This window comes from Ranitomeya imitator, chromosome 3, assembly GCF_032444005.1.
Source record: "Ranitomeya imitator isolate aRanImi1 chromosome 3, aRanImi1.pri, whole genome shotgun sequence".
NCBI classification, from domain to species: domain Eukaryota; kingdom Metazoa; phylum Chordata; class Amphibia; order Anura; family Dendrobatidae; genus Ranitomeya; species Ranitomeya imitator.
In genome coordinates this window covers 708597336-708617637 of record NC_091284.1, presented here as the reverse complement: position 1 = coordinate 708617637, position 20302 = coordinate 708597336, and the positions used below count along the sequence as shown (strand labels likewise).

General features: G+C 47.5%; 1 protein-coding gene across 1 annotated transcript in view; it reads left to right on the top strand.

Moving 5' to 3' along the window:
- Window positions 1-3170: 3170 nt before the first annotated feature.
- The window catches only part of SCN8A (sodium voltage-gated channel alpha subunit 8), a 295986-nt gene continuing 278854 nt past the window's right edge, over window positions 3171-20302 (top strand). The window contains exon 1 of the mRNA XM_069758645.1: window positions 3171-3275. The gene's annotated coding sequence lies outside the window, so the exon portion shown is untranslated. The remainder of the gene's footprint in view (window positions 3276-20302) is intronic.

Sequence of the window (20302 nt, the reverse complement as noted above, 5' to 3'; positions counted from 1 at the left end):
TAGTGTGGAGTAGTGTTAGTGTGGAGTAGTGTTAGTGTGGCGTAGTGTTAGTGTGGCGTAGTGTTAGTGTGGAGTAGTGTTAGTGTGGAGTAGTGTTAGTGTGGAGTAGTGTTAGTGTGGAGTAGTGTTAGTGTGGACTAGTGTTAGTGTGGTGTTAGTGTTAGTGTGGAGTAGAGTTAGTGTGGTGTTGTGTTAGTGTGGCTTAGTGTGGTGTAGTGTTAGTGTGGAGTAGAGTTAGTGTGGTGTTGTGTTAGTGTGGCGTAGTGTTAGTGTGGCGTTGTGTTAGTGTGGCATAGTGTTAGTGTGGAGTAGAGTTAGTGTGGCGTAGTGTTAGTGTGGTGTAGTGTTAGTGTGGAGTAGAGTTAGTGTGGTGTTGTGTTAGTGTGGACTAGTGTTAGTGTGGTGTTAGTGTTGAGTAGAGTTAGTGTGGCGTAGTGTTAGTGTGGTGTAGTGTTAGTGTGGAGTAGAGTTAGTGTGGTGTAGTGTTAGTGTGGCGTGGTGTTGTGTTAGTGTGGCGTTGTGTTAGTGTGGCGTTGTGTTAGTGTGGCATAGTGTTAGTGTGGCGTTGTGTTAGTGTGGCGTAGTGTTAGTGTGGCGTTGTGTTAGTGTGGCGTTGTGTTAGTGTGGCGTAGTGTTAGTGTGGCGTAGTGTTAGTGTGGCGTAGTGTTAGTGTGGCGTAGTGTCAGTGTGGCGTAGTGTCAGTGTGGCGTTGTGTTAGTGTGGCGTTGTGTTAGTGTGGCGTAGTGTTAGTGTGGCGTAGTGTTAGTGTGGCGTAGTGTTAGTGTGGCGTAGTGTCAGTGTGGCGTAGTGTCAGTGTGGCGTAGTGTCAGTGTGGCGTAGTGTTAGTGTGGAGTAGAGTTAGTGTGGTGTAGTGTTAGTGTGGAGTAGAGTTAGTGTGGTGTAGTGTTAGTGTGGCGTGGCGTGGTGTTGTGTTAGTGTGGTGTTGTGTTAGTGTGGCATAGTGTTAGTGTGGCGTAGTGTCAGTGTGGCGTAGTGTCAGTGTGGCGTAGTGTCAGTGTGGCGTAGTGTCAGTGTGGCGTAGTGTTAGTGTGGTGTAGTGTTAGTGTGGAGTAGAGTTAGTGTGGTGTAGTGTTAGTGTGGAGTAGAGTTAGTGTGGTGTAGTGTTAGTGTGGCGTGGTGTTGTGTTAGTGTGGTGTTGTGTTAGTGTGGCATAGTGTTAGTGTGGCGTAGTGTTAGTGTGGCATAGTGTTAGTGTGGCGTAGTGTTAGTGTGGCGTAGTGTCAGTGTGGCGTAGTGTTAGTGTGGCGTAGTGTCAGTGTGGCGTAGTGTTAGTGTGGTGTTGTGTTAGTGTGGCGTTGTCTTAGTGTGGCGTTGTCTTAGTGTGGCGTAGTGTTAGTGTGGTGTAGTGTTAGTGTGGTGTAGTGTTAGTGTGGCGTAGTGTCAGTGTGGCGTAGTGTTAGTGTGGTGTTGTGTTAGTGTGGCGTTGTCTTAGTGTGGCGTTGTCTTAGTGTGGCGTAGTGTTAGTGTGGTGTAGTGTTAGTGTGGCGTAGTGTTAGTGTGGCGTAGTGTCAGTGTGGCGTAGTGTTAGTGTGGCGTAGTGTTAGTGTGGCGTTGTGTTAGTGTGGTGTAGTGTTAGTGTGGTGTAGTGTTGCGTAGTGTTAGTGTGGTGTAGTGTCAGTGTGGCGTAGTGTCAGTGTGGCGTAGTGTCAGTGTGGCGTAGTGTCAGTGTGGCGTAGTGTCAGTGTGGCGTAGTGTTAGTGTTGCGTAGTGTCAGTGTGGCGTAGTGTCAGTGTGGCGTAGTGTCAGTGTGGCGTAGTGTCAGTGTGGCGTAGTGTCAGTGTGGCGTAGTGTCAGTGTGGCGTAGTGTTAGTGTTGCGTAGTGTCAGTGTGGCGTAGTGTCAGTGTGGCGTAGTGTCAGTGTGGCGTAGTGTTAGTGTGGCGTAGTGTCAGTGTGGCGTAGTGTCAGTGTGGCGTAGTGTTAGTGTGGCGTAGTGTCAGTGTGGCGTAGTGTTAGTGTGGCGTAGTGTCAGTGTGGCGTAGTGTTAGTGTGGTGTTGTGTTAGTGTGGCGTTGTCTTAGTGTGGCGTTGTCTTAGTGTGGCGTAGTGTTAGTGTGGCGTAGTGTTAGTGTGGTGTAGTGTTAGTGTGGCGTAGTGTCAGTGTGGCGTAGTGTTAGTGTGGTGTTGTGTTAGTGTGGCGTTGTCTTAGTGTGGCGTTGTCTTAGTGTGGCGTAGTGTTAGTGTGGTGTAGTGTTAGTGTGGCGTAGTGTTAGTGTGGCGTAGTGTCAGTGTGGCGTAGTGTTAGTGTGGCGTAGTGTTAGTGTGGCGTTGTGTTAGTGTGGCGTAGTGTTAGTGTGGTGTAGTGTTAGTGTGGTGTAGTGTTGCGTAGTGTTAGTGTGGTGTAGTGTCAGTGTGGCGTAGTGTCAGTGTGGCGTAGTGTCAGTGTGGCGTAGTGTCAGTGTGGCGTAGTGTCAGTGTGGCGTAGTGTCAGTGTGGCGTAGTGTTAGTGTTGCGTAGTGTCAGTGTGGCGTAGTGTCAGTGTGGCGTAGTGTTAGTGTGGCGTAGTGTCAGTGTGGCGTAGTGTCAGTGTGGCGTAGTGTCAGTGTGGCGTAGTGTTAGTGTTGCGTAGTGTCAGTGTGGCGTAGTGTCAGTGTGGCGTAGTGTTAGTGTGGCGTAGTGTTAGTGTGGCGTAGTGTCAGTGTGGCGTAGTGTCAGTGTGGCGTAGTGTCAGTGTGGCGTAGTGTCAGTGTGGCGTAGTGTTAGTGTGGTGTTGTCTTAGTGTGGTGTAGTGTTAGTGTGGTGTAGTGTTAGTGTGGTGTAGTGTGGCGTAGTGTCAGTGTGGCGTAGTGTCAGTGTGGCGTAGTGTCAGTGTGGTGTTAGTGTGACACTCCTCTGTCTGCCTCCACTTGAGGTGAGCTATGTAAAGTTTCCGCTCCCTCTGCAGCTTTCCCTCACGAGCAGACCCCCTATTAACCATTCACTGCCCACTCCATTATTAGATGCCTCATACTCATCAGAATGAGAACCAGAACTTCTCAAGAACTGGCTGAAGGGACGGTTGATAAAGAGCGACCTCCCTCCTGAGCGGTGAATGTGAGCCGCCCCCAGCCCGCGGTGTCCCCAGTGTGCGGCGGAGCAGTGTGCGCGCTCTTTCTCCACGCTCCCCGGCCACCTCTCTGCTCACAGTTCTATGTACGGGGCCGGCGCGCGTTGCGGAGGCTCCAAGATGGCGACGGCCGCAGTTCCTCCTGCTGCAGCCTCCCCACCTCTGCAGTCCGGCGGCGCAGGCTGCAGGGACTCTCGCTAGAGTCGGGCAAGTAAGTGAGAGACGGACACTTCCAGAGACTCCCAGGAGCCGGGACACGGGAGGAAGGGCACCGCGGGCACAGGACGAGGCTGGGGCTGAGTGACGAGCACAAGTGGAGCGGCGGCCGCTGGTGATAGCGGGGCCCGGGATGGGGGAGGGGAGGAAACTGCCGCAGAGACGGTACTGCCCTGAACTTCACTAGTGCGAGGCCTGACGGGGCTGCACATGACTGCGCCTCGGGGCTGCATACACCGGACGGCGGCTCCTCCGCAGCCCCTCCTGGTAACTTACCAGCAAGTGTCCCCGAGCGCGGGCAGGGCGGCCATGGGATCGCAGGGTGTCATCACTTTCCGTGCCTGCCCCTCCCTGGCCGGGGGGCTGCACACTGAGGGCGCGCTCTGCTGCACTCCGGCCGGGTGTGGTGCGGGACTGTGCGGCGGCCGGTGAGTTGTGCGGGAGCTGCGGGCTTCCCATGCACTGCAGTATTTTCCTCCTGAGCCTGTGGCCCAGGATGGCAGCATTGCAGGGCACGGATGGCAGAGCAGGCGGCCTCGTGTGTGGCCGTGATGCCCGGTGCTGAGACGTCACCTCCCCGGAGGGCAGCACCCGGCTCTGCGGGCAGCACCCGGCTCTGGGGGCACCGTGGGCTCTGCAGACGGTGAGGTGGTCCCGGCAGCGCCGCTGGTTATGTGGTCGGTGAAGTTGTGGCTGCAGGGCTGTCCGCGGAGTTCTCGGTGCTGCTGCCAGGGTGGCTGTGCACTCATGCCAGGCGTGTGACGGTGCACTCATGCCAGGCGTGTGACGGTGCACTCATGCCAGGCGTGTGACGGTGCACTCATGCCAGGCGTGTGACGGTGCCCCATGCCAGGCGTGTGACGGTGCACTCATGCCAGGCGTGTGACGGTGCACTCATGCCAGGCGTGTGACGGTGCACTCATGCCAGGCGTGTGACGGTGCACTCATGCCAGGCGTGTGACGGTGCACTCATGCCAGGCGTGTGACGGTGCACTCATGCCAGGCGTGTGACGGTGCACTCACGGGCTGCTGTCCCCGGGTCTCTGGGCCCAGGGGACTGTGTATGCGGCACATGCAGGTGGGGAGCTGGCGTGGAATGTCCCGCTGTGTGGAGTGGACCATGCGGGGATGTGACTGCACAGCAGCCGGGCCTTATCCTGCACTGGACATTACCGGCTGCATTATCCGGGGCTACATATACTTGCTGGTGCAGGACTGTGTGTGACTGGTGGCAATGCAGGGACCTGAGTGCACAGCAGCAGCTTTATATAGTGGTGCTGAATGAACAGCTCCTCATCATGGGACCAGTCTGTATAGTGCTGAATGGACAGCTCCTCATCATGGGACCAGTCTGTATAGTGCTGAATGAACAGCTCCTCATCATGGGGCCAGTCTGTATAGTGCTGAATGGACAGCTCCTCATCATGGGACCAGTCTGTATAGTGCTGAATGGACAGCTCCTCATCATGGGACCAGTCTGTATAGTGGTGAATGGACAGCTCCTCATCATGGGACCAGTCTGTATAGTGGTGAATGGACAGCTCCCCACCATGGGACCAGTCTGTATAGTGCTGAATGGGCAGCTCCCCATCATGGGACCAGTCTGTATAGTGGTGCTGAATGGACAGCTCCCCACCATGGGACTAGTCTGTATAGTGCTGAATGGACAGCTCCCCACCATGGGACTAGTCTGTATAGTGGTGAATGGGCAGCTCCCCATCATGGGACCAGTCTGTATAGTGGTGCTGAATGGACAGCTCCCCACCATGGGACTAGTCTGTATAGTGCTGAATGGGCAGCTCCCCACCATGGGACCAGTCTGTATAGTGGTGAATGGACAGCTCCCCACCATGGGACCAGTCTGTATAGTGGTGCTGAATGGACAGCTCCCCACCATGGGACCAGTCTGTATAGTGGTGCTGAATGGATAGCTCCCCACCATGGGACCAGTCTGTATAGTGCTGAATGGACAGCTCCCCACCATGGGACCAGTCTGTAAAGTGGTGCTAAATCTACAACCCACTACACGGGACGCGCCTGTAATGTGGTGCTAAATGGACAGTTTCCTAATATAAGACAACCCTGTAGTGTGATGCCGAATCCACAGCTCATTAGGAGACCTGCCTGTGAAGTTGTGAATGAATTGTACTGCAGAATAGTGAGGTGATGAATGAACTGTGCTGCAGAATAGTGAGGTGATGAATGAACTGTGCTGCAGAATAGTGAAGTGATGAATGGACTGTGCTGCAGAATAGTGAGGTGATGAATGGACTGTGCTGCAGAATAGTGAAGTGATGAATGGACTGTGCTGCAGAATAGTGAGGTGATGAATGGATTGTGCTGCAGGATAGTGAGGTGCTGAATGGATTTAGCTGCAGAATATTGAAGTGATGAATGGACTGTGCTGCAGAATATTGAAGTGATGAATTGACTGTGCTGCAGAATAGTGAGGTGCTGAATGGACTGTGCTGCAGAATAGTGAAGTGATGAATGAAACGTGCTGCAGAATAGTGAGGTGCTGAATGGACTGTGCTGCAGAATAGTGAGGTGCTGAATGGACCGTGCTGCAGAATAGTGAGGTGCTGAATGGACTCTGCTGAAGAATATTGAAGTGGTGAATGGACTGTGCTGCAGAATAGTGAGGTGCTGAATGGACTGTGCTGCAGAATAGTGAAGTGCTGAATGGACTGTTCTGCAGAATAGTGAGGTGCTGAATGGACTGTGCTGCAGAATAGTGAGGTGCTGAATGGACTGTGCTGCAGAATAGTGAGGTGCTGAATGGACTCTGCTGAAGAATATTGAAGTGGTGAATGGACTGTGCTGCAGAATAGTGAGGTGCTGAAGGGACTGTGCTGCAGAATAGTGAGATGCTGAATGGACTGCTGCAGAATATTGAAGTGATGAATGGACTGTGCTGCAGAATAGTGAGGTGCTGAATGGACTGTGCTGCAGAATAGTGAAGTGATGAATGGACCGTGCTGCAGAATAGTGAGGTGCTGAATGGACTGTGCTGCAGAATAGTAAAGTGATGAATGCACCGTGCTGCAGAATAGTGAGGTGCTGAATGGACTGTGCTGCAGAATAGTGAGGTGCTGAATGAACTGTGCTGCATAATAGTGAGGTGCTGAATGGACTGTGCTGCAGAATAGTGAAGTGATGAATGAACTGTGCTGCAGAATAGTGAGGTGCTGAATGGACTGTGCTGCAGAATAGTGAGGTGCTGAATGGACTGTGCTGCTGAATATTGAAGTGATGAATGGACTGTGCTGCAGAATAGTGAGGTGCTGAATGGACTGTGCTGCAGAATAGTGAAGTGATGAATGCACCGTGCTGCAGAATAGTGAGGTGCTGAATGGAGTGTGCTGCAGAATAGTGAGGTGCTGAATGGACTGTGCTGCAGAATATTGAAGTGCTGAATGGACTGTGCTGCAGAATAGTGAGGTGCTGAATGGACTGTGCTGCAGAATATTGAAGTGATGAATGGACTGTGCTGCAGAATAGTGAGGTGCTGAATGGACTGTGCTGCAGAATAGTGAAGTGATGAATGGACTGTGCTGCAGATTAGTGAGGTGAATGGACTGTGCTGCAGAATAGTGAAGTGATGAATGGACTGTGCTGCAGAATAGTGAGGTGCTGAATGGACTGTGCTGCAGAATAGTGAGGTGGTGAATGGACTGTGCTGCAGAATAGTGAGGTGCTGAATGAACTGTGCTACAGAATAGTGAGGTGCTGAATGGACTGTGCTGCAGAATAGTGAGGTGCTGAATGGACTGTGCTGCAGAATAGTGAGGTGCTGAATGGACTGTGCTGCAGAATATTGAAGTGATGAATGGACTGTGCTGCAGAATAGTGAGGTGCTGAATGCACCGTGCTGCAGAATATTGAGGTGCTGAATGGACTGTGCTGCAGAATAGTGAGGTGCTGAATGGACTTTGCTGCAGAACAGGGTTGTCAAGTGTCCAGAAATTCCAGGACAGTCTGTAAAAATAGGGCACGTTTTTGACCCGTAAATACATTTTTTTAAGGTGTCTGTGATTTTTTTTTTTTAAGCTAAAGAAGCGTGTACAGATTATTTTGACTGTAATTATCATCATTTTACAGTTTTAGGCTGTGTGCACACGTTGCAGATTTTTCGTGTTTTTTTCGCTATAAAATGCGAAAAAAACCCCACATACATTATGCATCCCATCATTTAGAATGCATTCCGCAATTTTTGTGCACATGATGCGTTTTTATCTGCAAAAAAAACGCATCGCGGTAAAAAACGCAGCATGTTCATTAATTTTGCGGATTTTTTGCGCATTTCCCACCATATTATTGCATTGGGAACCTCCCGGAAAAATCCGCAAAAAAACGCACCAAAAATTCGAGAAAAACGCGCAAAGGAAATTTCTGCAAGAAATCCTGAACATGTGCACATAGCCTTACAATTAATGCAAATTATGTCTTCATATCAGACATGTGGGCTGTAGACTTGTACCACTGGTAATCTTAATGATTTATTATTATGGTTTTCCAATGTGTCAAATGGTAATTTTTGGTAAGTTATCCAGAAAAAAAGGTTGGCAACGCTTGTATGCAATATTGAGGTGCTGAATGGACTGTGCTGCAGAATAATGTGGTGCTAAATGGACTATGCTGCAGAATAGTGAGGTGCTGAATGTACTGTGCTGTAGAATAGTGAGATGCTTTATGGACTGTCCTGTAGAATATTGTGGTCCAGAATGGACTGTGCTGTAGACTGCACTGATTGTGTAATGTGACACTGAGTAACTTGTGATGTAGGATACACTAATTGTGTAGCAGGAATACCAATCAAATGCAGAAAAAATCCAGCTTCAAGGATCGTATAAAAATTTGAGTTTATTGTGTAGATATTAAAAATAAACAGCTACAGTATGAATGTCCCAACCCCTAAAGACCTTACAGTCTGAAACGCGTCTACTAAACCATATTTCGCCCCTTCAAGGGGTTGAGGCATTCATACTATTGCTGTCAATTCTTAATACCTACACAAAAAAGTCAAGTTTTTAAGAAATCCTTGAAGCTGGATTTTTTTTCTGTATTTGATTGGTATTCCTGCTGCACTGCTGGTCTTCCGGACTTCAGATTCCGTTATGGGTGAGCTGACTTAATTTTGGACTTCCTGTACACTGATTGTGTGGTGTGACACTGGGTGGCTTGTGCTGTAGGATACACTGGTTGTGTATTTTGACACTGAGTGACTTGTGCTGTATGTTAAACTGGTTGTGTGGTGTGACACTGAGGGACTTGTGCTGTAGGATACACTGGTTGTGTGGTGTGACACTGAGTGACTTGTGCCGTATGATACACTCGTTGTGTGGTGTGACACTGAGTGACTTGCGCTGTAGGATACACTGGTTGTGTGGTGTGCCACAGTGACTTGCGCTGTAAGATACACTGGTTGACTTGTGTGGTGTGACAGTGACTTGCGCTGTAGGATACACTGTTTGTGTGGGTGACACTGAGTGACTTGCACTGTAGGATACACTGGTTGTGTGGGTGACACTGAGTGACTTGCGCTGTAGGATACACTGGTTGTGTGGGTGACACTGAATGACTTGCTCTGTAGGATACACTAGTTGTGTGGGTGACACTGAGTGACTTGCGCTGTAGGATACACTGGTTGTGTGGGTGACACTGAGTGACTTGCGCTGTAGGATACACTGGTTGTGTGGTGTGACACAATGACTTGCGCTGTAGGATACACTGGTTATGTGGTGTGACTGAGTGACTTGCGCTGTAGGATATACTGGTTGTGTGGGTGACACTGAGTGACTTGTGCTGTAGGATACACTGGTTGTGTGGTGTGACACTGATTGACTTGCGCTGTGGGATACACTGGTTGTGTGGGTGACACTGAGTGACTTGCGCTGTAGGATACACTGGTTGTGTGGTGTGACACAGTGACTTGCGCTGTAGGATACACTGGTTGACTTGTGTGGTGTGACAGTCACTTGCGCTGTAGGATACACTGTTTGTGTGGGTGACACTGAGTGACTTGCGCTGTAGGATACACTGGTTGTGTGGGTGACACTGAGTGACTTGCGCTGTAGGATACACTGGTTGTGTGGGTGACACTGAGTGACTTGCGCTGTAGGATACACTGGTTGTGTGGGTGACACTGAGTGACTTGTGCTGTAGGATACACTGGTTGTGTGGTGTGACAGAGTGACTTACGATGTAGGATACACTGGCTTTGTGGTGTGACACTGAGTGACTCACGCTGTAGGATACACTGGTTGTGTGGGTGACACTGAGTGACTTGCGCTGTAGGATACACTGGTTGTGTGGGTGACACTGAGTGACTTGCGCTGTAGGATATACTGGTTGTGTGGGTGACACTGAGTGACTTGCGCTGTAGGATACACTGGTTGTGTGGTGTGACACAGTGACTTGCGCTGTAGGATATACTGGTTGTGTGGGTGACACTGAGTGACTTGCGCTGTAGGATACACTGGTTGTGTGGTGTGACACTGAGTGACTTGCGCTGTAGGATAAACTGATTGTGTGGGTGACACTGAGTGACTTGCGCTGTAGGATACACTGGTTGTGTGGGTGACACTGAATGACTTGCTCTGTAGGATACACTAGTTGTGTGGGTGACACTGAGTGACTTGCGCTGTAGGATACACTGGTTGTGTGGGTGACACTGAGTGACTTGCGCTGTAGGATACACTGGTTGTGTGGTGTGACACAATGACTTGCGCTGTAGGATACACTGGTTGTGTGGTGTGACACAGTGACTTGCGCTGTAGGATACACTGGTTGTGTGGTGTGACACAGTGACTTGCGCTGTAGGATATACTGGTTGTGTGGGTGACACTGAGTGACTTGCGCTGTAGGATACACTGGTTGTGTGGTGTGACACTGATTGACTTGCGCTGTGGGATACACTGGTTGTGTGGGTGACACTGAGTGACTTGCGCTGTAGGATACACTGGTTGTGTGGTGTGACACTGAGTGATAGTGAAATATATCGTGGCACTGCTGTGTCGGTGCTCAAGATAGGTTTCCCACACCAGTAAGTAGACTAAGTAAATAACTTGGCACTCAACAGATAGTAAGTGATGAGATTAGAACAAAAGGTATTTATTACTTGAATTGCAGTCCAATTAAACGTTTCGGTCAAACTTTTGACCTTCTTCAGTAAGCCGACTGCTAGTTTCACGGTAGATGTAAGAAATCAAAAAAGGGGGAGGGGGCAGGTCCTATGTTGTAGTATTCTATAGACCTGTCCAACAATGGCGTAAGCATCTAATAATTAGATTCAATTGTAGAACTTAGGAAGATAGTCTTGTGCATAATTAGCGGAGGACTAAAGTGTATTTATATTATGGGAGAAAATGCCCAATGAAATAGTGTATTCATTCCACGCCACCAGTATTTCATTGGGCATTTTCTCCCATAATATAAATACACTTTAGTCCTCCGCTAATTATGCACAAGACTATCTTCCTAAGTTCTACAATTGAATCTAATTATTAGATGCTTACGCCATTGTTGGACAGGTCTATAGAATACTACAACATAGGACCTGCCCCCTCCCCCTTTTTTGATTTCTTACATCTACCGTGAAACTAGCAGTCGGCTTACTGAAGAAGGTCAAAAGTTTGACCGAAACGTTTAATTGGACTGCAATTCAAGTAATAAATACCTTTTGTTCTAATCTCATCACTTACTATCTGTTGAGTGCCAAGTTATTTACTTAGTGTGACACTGAGTGACTTGCGCTGTAGGATACACTGGTTGTGTGGGTGACACTAAGTGACTTGCGCTGTAGGATACACTGGTTGTGTGGGTGACACTGAGTGACTTGCGCTGTAGGATACACTGGTTGTGTGGTGTGACAGAGTGACTTGCGCTGTAGGATACACTGGTTGTGTGTTGTGACACTGAGTGAATTGTGCCGTAGGATACACTCGTGTGTTGTGAAACTGAGTGACTTGTGCCTTAGAATACACTTGTGTGGTGTGACACTGAGTGACTTGTGCTGTGGGATACACTCGTTGTGTGGCGTGACACTGAGTGACTTGTGCTGTAGGATACACTGGTTGTGTGGTGTGACACTGAGTAACTTGCGTTGTACGATACACTGGTTGTGTGGTGTGCCACAGTGACTTGCGCTGTAAGATACACTGGTTGACTTGTGTGGTGTGACAGTGACTTGCGCTGTAGGATACACTGTTTGTGTGGGTGACACTGAGTGACTTGCGCTGTAGGATACACTGGTTGTGTGGTGTGACACTGAGTGACTTGCGCTGTAGGATAAACTGATTGTGTGGGTGACACTGAGTGACTTGCGCTGTAGGATACACTGGTTGTGTGGGTGACACTGAGTGACTTGCGCTGTAGGATACACTGGTTGTGTGGGTGACACTGAATGACTTGCTCTGTAGGATACACTAGTTGTGTGGGTGACACTGAGTGACTTGCGCTGTAGGATACACTAGTTGTGTGGGTGACACTGAGTGACTTGCGCTGTAGGATACACTGGTTGTGTGGTGTGACACAATGACTTGCGCTGTAGGATACACTGGTTATGTGGTGTGACTGAGTGACTTGCGCTGTAGGATATACTGGTTGTGTGGGTGACACTGAGTGACTTGTGCTGTAGGATACACTGGTTGTGTGGGTGACACTGAGTGACTTGCGCTGTAGGATACACTGGTTATGTGGTGTGACACAGTGACTTGCGCTGTAGGATATACTGGTTGTGTGGGTGACACTGATTGACTTGCGCTGTAGGATACACTGGTTGTGTGGTGTGACACTGAGTGACTTGCGCTGTAGGATACACTGGTTGTGTGGTGTGACACTGAGTGACTTGCGCTGTGGGATACACTGGTTGTGTGGGTGACACTGAGTGACTTGCGCTGTAGGATACACTGGTTGTGTGGTGTGACACAGTGACTTGCGCTGTAGGATACACTGGTTGACTTGTGTGGGGTGACAGTGACTTGCGCTGTAGGATACACTGTTTGTGTGGGTGACACTGAGTGACTTGCGCTGTAGGATACACTGGTTGTGTGGGTGACACTGAGTGACTTGCGCTGTAGGATACACTGGTTGTGTGGGTGACACTGAGTGACTTGCGCTGTAGGATACACTGGTTGTGTGGGTGACACTGAGTGACTTGTGCTGTAGGATACACTGGTTGTGTGGTGTGACAGAGTGACTTACGATGTAGGATACACTGGCTGTGTGGTGTGACACTGAGTGACTCGCGCTGTAGGATACACTGGTTCTGTGGATGACACTGAGTGACTTGCGCTGTAGGATACACTGGTTGTGTGGTGTGACTGAGTGACTTGCGCTGTAGGATACACTGGTTGTGTGGGTGACACTGAGTGACTTGCGCTGTAGGATACACTGGTTGTGTGGTGTGACTGCGTGACTTGCGCTGTAGGATACACTGGTTGTGTGGGTGACACTGAGTGACTTGCGCTGTAGGATACACTGGTTGTGTGGTGTGACACAGTGACTTGCGCTGTAGGATATACTGGTTGTGTGGGTGACACTGAGTGACTTGCGCTGTAGGATACACTGGTTGTGTGGTGTGACACTGAGTGACTTGCGCTGTAGGATACACTGGTTGTGTGGGTGTCACTGAGTGACTTTCGCTGTAGGATACACTGGTTGTGTGGATGACACTGAGTGACTTGCGCTGTAGGATACACTGGTTGTGTGGTGTGACACAGTAACTTGCGCTGTAGGATACACTGGTTGATTTGTGTGGTGTGACAGTGACTTGCGCTGTAGGATACACTGGTTGTGTGGGTGACACTGAGTGACTTGCGCTGTAGGATACACTGGTTGTGTGGGTGACACTGAATGACTTGCACTGTAGGATACACTGGTTGTGTGGGTGACACTGAGTGACTTGCGCTGTAGGATACACTGGTTGTGTGGTGTGACACTGAGTGACTTGCGCTGTAGGATACACTGGTTGTGTGGGTGACACTGAGTGACTTGCGCTGTAGGATACACTGGTTGTGTGGTGTGACTGAGTGACTTGCGCTGTAGGATACACTGGTTGTGTGGGTGACACTGAGTGACTTGCGCTGTAGGATACACTGGTTGTGTGGTGTGACAGAGTGACTTGCGCTGTAGGATACACTGGTTGTGTGTTGTGACACTGAGTGAATTGTGCCGTAGGATACACTCATGTGTTGTGAAACTGAGTGACTTGTGCCTTAGAATACACTCGTGTGGTGTGACACTGAGTGACTTGTGCTGTGGGATACACTCGTTGTGTGGCGTGACACTGAGTGACTTGTGCTGTAGGATACACTGGTTGTGTGGTGTGACACTGAGTAACTTGCGTTGTACGATACACTGGTTGTGTGGGTGACAATGAGTGACTTGCGCTGTAGGATACACTGGTTGTGGTGTGACAGAGTGACTTGTGCTGTAGGATACACTGGTTGTGTGGTGTGACAGTGACTTGCGCTGTAGGATACACTGGTTGTGTGGTGTGACTGAGTGACTTGCTCTGTAGGATACACTGGTTGTGTGGGTGACACCGAGTGACTTGCGCTGTAGGATACACTGGTTGTGTGGGTGACACCGAGTGACTTGCGCTGTAGGATACACTGGTTGTGTGGTGTGACTGAAAAAACAACAAGAGAAAGAAAGCTATGCAAATAGGGCGCACGCCCCAAAAAATACAAACTGAATAGCAAAAAATACAAAAACAATTTATTAAAGAAAGAGACAAATGCACAAAAATAAAAACATATAAAATACAACAACCACACTACTGGTCCCAAGATATTCATATATAAACAGCCCAAATATAAATGATATTAAACGACAGCAATAAAGACATGCCACAATTGGATTGTTATACCATAGAAGTATATGCATGAATATATATACAGTGGGGCAAAAAAGTATTTAGTCAGTCAGCAATAGTGCAAGTTCCACCACTTAAAAAGATGAGAGGCGTCTGTAATTTACATCATAGGTAGACCTCAACTATGGGAGACAAACTGAGAAAAAAAAATCCAGAAAATTACATTGTCTGTTTTTTTTAACATTTTATTTGCATATTATGGTGGAAAATAAGTATTTGGTCAGAAACAAAATTTCATCTTAATACTTTGTAATATATCCTTTGTTGGCAATGACAGAGGTCAAACGTTTTCTGTAAGTCTTCACAAGGTTGCCACACACTGTTGTTGGTATGTTGGCCCATTCCTCCATGCAGATCTCCTCTAGAGCAGTGATGTTTTTGGCTTTTCGCTTGGCAACACGGACTTTCAACTCCCTCCAAAGGTTTTCTATAGGGTTGAGATCTGGAGACTGGCTAGGCCACTCCAGGACCTTGAAATGCTTCTTACGAAGCCACTCCTTCGTTGCCCTGGCGGTGTGCTTTGGATCATTGTCATGTTGAAAGACCCAGCCACGTTTCATCTTCAATGCCCTTGCTGATGGAAGGAGGTTTGCACTCAAAATCTCACGATACATGGCCCCATTCATTCTTTCATGTACCCGGATCAGTCGTCCTGGCCCCTTTGCAGAGAAACAGCCCCAAAGCATGATGTTTCCACCACCATGCTTTACAGTAGGTATGGTGTTTGATGGATGCAACTCAGTATTCTTTTTCCTCCAAACACGACAAGTTGTGTTTCTACCAAACAGTTCCAGTTTGGTTTCATCAGACCATAGGACATTCTCCCAAAATTCCTCTGGATCATCCAAATGCTCTCTAGCAAACTTCAGACGGGCCCGGACATGTACTGGCTTAAGCAGTGGGACACGTCTGGCACTGCAGGATCTGAGTCCATGGTGGCGTAGTGTGTTACTTATGGTAGGCCTTGTTACATTGGTCCCAGCTCTCTGCAGTTCATTCACTAGGTCCCCCCGCGTGGTTCTGGGATTTTTGCTCACCGTTCTTGTGATCATTCTGACCCCACGGGGTGGGATTTTGCGTGGAGCCCCAGATCGAGGGAGATTATCAGTGGTCTTGTATGTCTTCCATTTTCTAATTATTGCTCCCACTGTTGATTTCTTCACTCCAAGCTGGTTGACTATTGCAGATTCAGTCTTCCCAGCCTGGTGCAGGGCTACAATTTTGTTTCTGGTGTCCTTTGACAGCTCTTTGGTCTTCACCATAGTGGAGTTTGGAGTCAGACTGTTTGAGGGTGTGCACAGGTGTCTTTTTATACTGATAACAAGTTTAAACAGGTGCCATTACTACAGGTAATGAGTGGAGGAAAGAGGAGACTCTTAAAGAAGAAGTTACAGGTCTGTGAGAGACAGAAATCTTGATTGTTTGTTTCTGACCAAATACTTATTTTCCACCATAATATGCAAAACAAATGATAAAAAAACAGACAATGTGATTTTCTGGATTTTTTTTTCTCAGTTTGTCTCCCGTAGTTGAGGTCTACCTATGATGTAAATTACAGACACCTCTCATCTTTTTAAGTGGTGGAACTTGCACTATTGCTGACTGACTAAATACTTTTTTGCCCCACTGTACATACCTTTCCCAAAACAATATATGGGAAAGGCCTATAATATGGAAAAATAAGAACCCCCTGATACTTATATAGGTAAAATATGACTCAATATTTCAAATAGCCACAATATAACAATATCTATACAAATATAAACATATATGAGCATAAAGAGTCTGGGCGTCCCCAGACAACCTTGCAATAAATAAAGTGCCCTAATATAGAGAAAGAGACTAATACCATCAATGGGGCCCCAATAAGCGCATAAGAGAATAATATAAAAAAAAAAAAAATGAGATATTAGCTAAGTAAAGAGATGCGACAAGCAAAGCAGCCAGGTGTCTCTTTCTTTAATAAATTATTTTTGTATTTTTTGCTATTTTTTGCTATTCAGTTTGTATTTTTTTGGGCGTGCGCCCTATTTGCATAGCTTTCTTTCTCTTGTTGTTTTTCCATGATGTTTTTGCTATGCATTGAGCTGCACCCCTTTATATGTTCATCATAATTATGGTAGTCGCCCAGTTGTGGTGCTCCCTAACTCTCTAAATATTCCCGTGTGGTGTGACTGAGTGACTTGCGCTGTAGGATACGCTGGTTGTGTGGTGTGACACAGTGACTTGCGCTGTAGGATACGCTGGTTGTGTGGTGTGACTGAGTGACTTGCGCTGTAGGATATACTGGTTGTGTGGTGTGACACTGAGTGACTTGCGCTGTAGGATACACTGGTTGTGTGGGTGACACTGAGTGACTTGCGCTGTAGGATACACTGGTTGTGTGGTGTGACACTGAGTGACTTGCGCTGTAGGATACACTGATTCTGTGGGTGACACTGAGTGACTTGCGCTGTAGGAAACACTGGTTGTTTGGGTGACACTGAGTGACTTGCGCTGTAGGATACACTGGTTGTTTGGGTGACACTGAGTGACTTGCGCTGTAGGATACACTGGTTGTGTGGTGTGACACTGAGTGACTTGCGCTGTAGGATACACTGGTTGTGTGGTGTGACACAGTGACTTGCGCTGTAGGATACACTGGTTGTGTGGTGTGACACAGTGACTTGCGCTGTAGGATATACTGGTTGTGTGGGTGACACTGAGTGACTTGCGCTGTAGGATACACTGGTTGTGTGGATGACACTGAGTGACTTGCGCTGTAGGATATACTGGTTGTGTGGTGTGACACAGAGACTTGCACTGTAGGATACACTGGTTGTGTGGTGTGACACAGTGACTTGCGCTGTGGGATACACTGGTTGTGTGGTGTGACACCGAGTAACTTGCGCTGTACGATACACTGGTTGTGTGGGTGACACTGAGTGACTTGTGCTGTGGGATACACTGGTTGTGTGGTGTGACACTGAGTGACTTGCACTGTAGGATACACTGGTTGTGTGGATGACACTGAGTGACTTGCGCTGTAGGATACACTGGTTGTGTGGTGTGACACAGTGACTAGCGCTGTAGGATACACTGGTTGTGTGGTGTGACACAGTGACTTGCGCTGTGGGATACACTGGTTGTGTGGTGTGACACTGAGTAACTTGCACTGTAGGATACACTGGTTGTGTGGATGACACTGAGTGACTTGCGCTGTAGGATACACTGGTTGTGTGGATGACACTGAGTGACTTGCACTGTAGGATATACTGGTTGTGTGGATGACACTGAGTGACTTGCGCTGTAGGATACACTGGTTGTGTGGTGTGACACAGTGACTTGCGCTGTAGTAAACACTGGTTGTGTGGGTGACATTGAGTGACTTGCGCTGTAGGATACACTGATTGTGTGGGTGACACTGAGTGACTTGCGCTGTAGGATACGCTGGTTGTGTGGATGACACTGAGTGACTTGCGCTGTAGTAAACACTGGTTGTGTGGGTGACATTGAGTGACTTGCGCTGTAGGATACACTGGTTGTGTGGATGACACTGAGTGACTAGCGCTGTAGGATACACTGGTTGTGTGGTGTGACACTGAGTGACTTGCGCTGTAGGATACACTGATTGTGTGGGTGACATTGAGTGACTTGCGCTGTAGGATACACTGGTTGTGTGGGTGACACTGAGTGACTTGCGCTGTAGGATACACTGGTTGTGTGGGTGACACAGTGACTTGCGCTGTAGGATACACTGGTTGTGCCTTGTGGTGCTGAGTGATGTCTGTATTTGCAGTAGGAAGACCTGGGAGTTGAATGCTTCATGCAGAAGACAGTTCTCGCTGTATGGTGCTGAATGGACAGCTCCACAATGCTGATGTGCTGACTGGGCAGCTCTAGCCCGTCTTCAGATGATTGTTTGCCACTTAAGTGTTGTGACTTAGCAAGAATTTAGCAGAAAATCTAACTGGTATTGTTCAATTAAAATTCCGTTTTCAGACTAGCTTCACATATGTTTAATTTATTGGATGAATGATTCATGCCCGAGACCTTATTCTGTAAATTCACTGAAAGGAAAGATTAAAAAACTGTTGTAACATATTTTTAATAACTGATCTGGAAGATAAAAACACTTTGCCCTTCCTTTAAGGCATTCTGTCTTGCCGTTTGATTTGTCAGATTTTGTAAAGTGGCAAATTCCTTTCAGACAAAACAAATTTTGTTTTTCATGTCTGCATCTTGTGTAGTCAGTGTGCATGATGTATCTTCACTAAGCTGCCCAAAAAGTTTTCTGTGCACTCTTTTATACTCTCTTCATTGTAAAACATGATGTATTCAACTATAGTAACCTTTGCCGTAGTGGCAGCCTGTATTTCTAGAATTAGTGGGATAGTTACATGATTTACATGTTATTTATGAAAGACATGGATGCTGACTAGAATACAATTACGGTACTCTAATTTTATTTTTATGTAGAAAATAAGAAAAAAACGGCAACTTTTTTTATTTTACTGTTAATATAACACAGTGAGCAAGAGTGGGATTCACTTCAGTGGGTAATATTATGGCTTGATTAACAGGTTAAGAAATTACGCTAATACATATACGGTACTTTAAGGCTATATTCACACTTAGCGGTTTTTACCGCGGAACCGCCGCGATTTTGATGCTGCGAGTCCGCAGCAGTTTCCATAGCGTTTACAGTAACATGTAAACCCTATGGAAACCGCAAACCGTTGTGCACATGCTGCGGGAAAAACCGCGCGGGAACGCAGCGGTTTACAACCCGCAGCATGTCACTTCTTTGTGCAGAATCGCGGCGATTCTGCACCCATAGGAATACATTGAACCGCTTACTTCCCGCATGGGGCTGTGCCCACGTTGCGGGAAGTAAGCGGATAATGTGCGGGTGGTACCCGGGGTGGAGGAGAGGAGACTCTCCTCCAGGCCCTGGGAACCATATTTGGGGTTAAAAAATAAAAAATCTGGTTATACTCACCCTCTGATGTCCGGAGCTCCTGGGCGCTGCACGCGGCCGTCCGGTCAGAGTTGCTGTGCGACCAGGACCTGCGGTGACGTCGCGGTCACATGACCGTGACGTCACGAAGGGTCCTTCTCCCACAGCATCTTAGGAACCGGACCGCCGGGTGCAGCGCCCAGGAGATCCGGACATCAGAGGGTGAGTATAACCAATTTTTATTATTTTTAACATTACTATTGATGCTGCATATTGCTGCATATGCAGCATCAATAGTATAGGCGGAAACCCGCAGCGGAAAACGCGGAACAAACCGCGATAAATCTGCAGGGAGAACCGCAGTTGTTTTGCCCTGCAGATTTATCAAATCCGCTGCGGGAGAACCCGCAGGGACCCGACGCAAGGTGTGAACATAGCCTAAAGCAAGATTCATATTTTGAAATGTTAGTACTAATGTTAGTACTTTTATTGTTAATAAGTAATAAGGAAAAGATCCATTAAATTACATTCTCTATAAATTTATCATGTAAAATCCTTACAGAATAGTTCAACATTATAAGTTTACGTAGAGAAACGTTATGTAGAATGTTTGAAACTTTACAAGCTAAATATTTAATGCCAATGACACAAATATATATATATATATATATATATATATATACACATACATACATACATACATACATACATGTAAATATATATACAAGGGATGTTTCTCTTGTAGAAGCAGTGGTCGTATCAGGTTGCTTTTCATCAGTTTTTGCTTTAGTGCAATCAATTTATATATGGAAATCGTAAGAGTAGATTTACGGAAACTCTCAAAAGTCAATACACCCCTATTTATTATATCTATTCATGAGACAACACTGAACTGACGTTGATACAATGTAAAATAGTTAGTGTACAGCTGTTAGAACAGTGTTAATTTGGTGCATCCTCTAAATAACTCAACACACAGCCATTAATGTCTAAACCGCTGGCAACAAAAGTGAGTACACCCCTAATTGAAAATGTCCAAATTGTGCTCAAAGTTTCAATGTTTTGTGTGGCCACCATTATTTTCACCCACTACCTTAACTATCTGGGCAGGGAGGAAACTAGAGCTTTACAGGTCACCACTGGAATCTTCTTCCAGTTCTCCATGATGACATCATGGAGCTGGTGGATGTTGTAGACCATGGGC